Below are 4212 nucleotides of genomic sequence, written 5' to 3'. Positions count from 1 at the left end.
ACTGGGGTGGTGGGGTGGGGGGGCGGGGGCAGGGGTATTTCAGGCCGAAGGGGCAGCACGAGGGATGTGCCTCAGGCGGTGGAGATACCCCTTCTCCGCCCCACCCTCCTGCCCCTCCTGTTTGGACAGACACGTCTCTCCAGTGCCCCATGGATGGCATTTGAGAGAAGACACAGCAATAATAACTGCCAGAAATGGACAGGCATAAAAAGACGCACTACTCCACACCAGAGCATTATGGTTAGATGCTTGTTTTGGATGCTGCCAATGGACTACACAGCAAACTCAATACAACGCCGAAACAAGTTAAGGGCTTCACAGCACAACATGACGACTGTGAATATGACGTGGTTTAAAACTAATAGGCACCAGGTCTGTAACCTGCTGAGTTTTTCCAGCATTTTCTGTATTTGTTTCAGATTTCCAGCATCCGCAGTATTTTTGCTTTTGTATAGGTATGTAACGTTATTTGGTGAGGAATGGACTCTTGGACATGCATGAAGCCGATGATGTATATCATGTTGAGCCACATCCTTATCTCACCCCACCGAAAGGCCGAAGGAGAATTTGCCAAAATCTTTCAATGAATGCAGTGCCCCTTTAAGGTCTTTAAAAAGTGGTTGCCGTGGCGATGATTTGGGTAACCAGCTAACCACACCCACCCCACACATAAAGCGACTGACAGGAGGAGGAGGAGGAGGAGGAGGGATTGTACATGATCGAACCAACCAACCATTTACAGATGAATCACCTGCGGCGTAAGATGAGAGCCATTTCTCTCTTTTCCGGGGGCTGAATTCTGTGAGGGGCCGGACTCCTCACCCCCGCCACCTGACAGGTCAGTGGGCAGGGGGAGCTCACCGAGGGGAACGCCAGCCGCCCTGCACCCGTTTGGTGGCCAGTTGGCCGTTCATAGGCTGGAGACGGGATTTCCGCGCTTCTGGATCAGGACGCCCCGCCTCAGAAAGCTGCCGGCCAATCAGAGTCCAGAACCAAAAGGAAAAAAACAGTAAAAATTGGGAAATGAGGATATTGGTCCGAACTGGTCATGTATACTTTATAATGGAACACCAGTAAAAACTGGGAAATTAGTGCACTGGTCCGAACTGGTTTTTTGTATCTTTCCAGGGCCTTGGGTGTGGTGGTCCTGGATCATTTGGGTGTGGCTAGGAGTCTCACCGGCTGCCAAGGTGGCAGGCTCTGGTAAGGGTGGGGGGTGCGGGGGGAGTGGGGCGAGGGTCTCGGGTCTGAGAGGCGATGGGGGAATGGCAACCTGGGGGAGGGGTAAAGCATTGGTGGGGGGGGACAACCCTCCAATTGGCAGCCGTGCCTTCAGCTCTCCAGGCCTTAAGCTCTGTAACCCCCCTCCCTGAACCCCTCCGCCTCTCTACTCCCCTCTCTCCTCCTTCAACACGCCTTAAAACCTACGTCTTTGGCCAAGCTGTCAGTCACCTGACACCTGACCTCGTGTCCAAATTTAGTCTGACGAAGCTCCCGTCAACCTCCTTGGGGCGTTTTACTAAGTTAAAGGCACGATATAAAATCGAGATGTCATTGCTGTCTATCCATGCTTACAGTTGGAGTCTCAATTCTGATGCTCATTTCTAATTTGGCAGCATCTCCCTCCCCAAATAAGTTGCGCAGATGGGTAATTTTTGGTGTCGTGGGTTTTTCTTTCCCCTCCTCCCGTCTGCCCCCACACGGAGGTTCCTGGTTTGTGAATATTGCCTGCCCACAGAGGTCTGACTGAGACTGGCATTGCAGTGCTGGTGGTGGTGGTGATGCTGTTGGGGGATCCCGGGCAGGAACCTGTATCTTCTTCACTCACAGTTGCCCGAGTGTCATACCATTCCACACTGTGCTACCACAAAATACCACAATCACATCAACTCATTTCATTGCTGCTTGTCAAATGAATTGAAGTTGTTGGGGTTATGAGAGGAGGAGGGGGCAGTGTTGCTTTAAATAGTAGGTGCACGTTACTTTGCACTTGTCACGTCTCGGAGCTGTGGCTAACACACTCGGAAATACCTGAAAGTCCCCTTCCAAGCCTTGCACCGTCCTGACCTGGAACTATATCTTTCACTTTGTCATTGGGTCAAAATCCTGGAACTTCCTCCATAACAGTCTTGTGGGTGTATCTACACCAGAGGGACTGCAAAAAGGCGGCTTGCCACCACCTTCTCAAGGGCAATTAGGAACGGGCAAATGCATGCTGGCCCAGCCAGTGACGCTCACACCCCACTAATGAATACAGAGAAAGCATAAAGAAAATCTCTTTGTCACTCTGCAAAGCGGTCTTGAAGCTGCATGTAACACCATGTTGTAAGCAGATAGTTTTGAACTGAGTTCCGGGTGTGATCGTGAAGCTTCACATGTGGAGTGACCTGGGGCCTACTTGCAAGATCTTTCAGTTCAAGGAACCCACGTAAATAATTGAAGAGCTCCATTGCCACGATGTTGTAGAATGAATGCGGCTTAGTTAACATACTGAAGAATGCTACCGACTAAACAAGCTGAAAGCTTTTGCCAGAAAGATTATGTTACGCCTTTAAAGAGAATTTCTGACACTCTTTTGCCCCTCCCCTTGTTAAAAAAAAACATTCGTTGACGGAAAATGAAGGTAGGTTGTGTTAAACTCGGCCCCTAGCACTGATGTGCTATTGGGGTGGGTGAGTCTGCCCCTATCCTGGCTGCAGTTAGAATCCCAGGTACAAACAGCATTACATTGAACACAGGGATCTTTTCAGCTCTCCCAGTGTGGCAGGCTGAGTATCCATCTGGCGAATTGTTGCATAATTAGTTAATTAGTTAGGTTACCAAAGCTCCCTGATTGTCTTGAGGCATCCAGAGTTATCTTCTGGACGCTGTTACGAACATCGTCGGGGAGAAGTATGGTAGGGGGCCACTGAGCACTTTTGTTTATTACTGTTGGAAATGGACACACAGGAAAGGCCATTGGATTCAGAGTTTGGAATTGCCCAGTCGAAAAGCCTGTTGGTTTCCATTCAGCAGCTGCAAGAGGATGAGGATAGTAGATGTGTTGGGCTACCGATGGTGGGAGCATGAGGTGGGGGAGGAGTTGAAATGTTTGAAGGCACGATGCCTAGACTGCGCACCTTTCTCCCTGGTTTTAGGGATATGTTTGACATCCAGCCCTCAGAGAGGTTGAGGTGTGAGCACAGGCGTTGGTTGGGGCCCCAACTCTGAAGAAGAGCCATACGGACTTGAAATGTTAATTCTGTTTGACTCTCCACAGATGCTGCCAGGCCTGCTGTGTTTTTCCAGCCTATCCTGTTTTTATCCCGGGATACGCTTGTAGCCCAGTATTCCCCTCACCTCCAGTATCACCTTGGAGTCTTAATTAAATCTCCAAGGAAACTGCTGTGGGCAGACCCAAGGCAAAAAAAAAAACCCCACCAACAATACGATATTGTGTTTTTTTCAAATTTTCTTTGAATGCTTTAGTTTAGTAATCCTAAAAATATTGAACTTGGTGGGGGGGAGGGGGGAAAGGCTGTTTCATTGACAGACAGGTATCATCCAATTGGATAATGAAGAATCTGCTCGCTTTCTGATTGGCTGTGCAAGGATGGGGCGCTGTAAGGTTAGACATGTTGGGTGGCCAAAGGTGGGGCAGGGCTGCTGGCAGAGGTTCATGAGACGGCGCCTCCAGGAACCCGTCCCTGTCGAATTCGCAACCCGATATTATCTGAAGACACATCTAGCAGCGGATTAAGTAAGCAGTTAATGAGAGGATAAACCCAGCCAACGACGATAGGGCAGAGACGGAGGTAGGAGCCAAGAGGGTGGAAGAAAGCCAGCTTAGTGTAAAGTGCATGCCTTCCTAAACAGCTGATAATGCCTCTGCGGGAAACACGGGAGAGTTTAGCAGAAGCTGAAACCACTTGGGAGGAAAAGGACTGCAAAACATTTCCTAAATTACAATTTCAAAAAAAGTGCTTCATTTTCTCCAAAGCGCTTTGGGATTTCCTGGGGCTGTGAAAGGCGCTATATAAATGCAAGTCTTTCTTTAAATCCTTACTACCAGAATTGTGTTGCTTGGTGACACCCCTCATCTTTACCAAAGCTGCTAACTCTGGGCAGAATCTGAACACCGATGGTCCTTGCTATGATGTAGCTGCACCGGTGTAAAACCTTGCCCTACCTTCTGCTCATCACCCAGCAAAGCAGCCAAATTCGGGTAACTCG

The sequence above is a fragment of the Cetorhinus maximus genome, chromosome 14 (assembly GCF_964194155.1).
Source record: "Cetorhinus maximus chromosome 14, sCetMax3.hap1.1, whole genome shotgun sequence".
In the NCBI taxonomy this organism is placed as follows: Eukaryota; Metazoa; Chordata; class Chondrichthyes; order Lamniformes; family Cetorhinidae; genus Cetorhinus; species Cetorhinus maximus.
Note: the sequence above shows the minus strand (reverse complement) of the source record.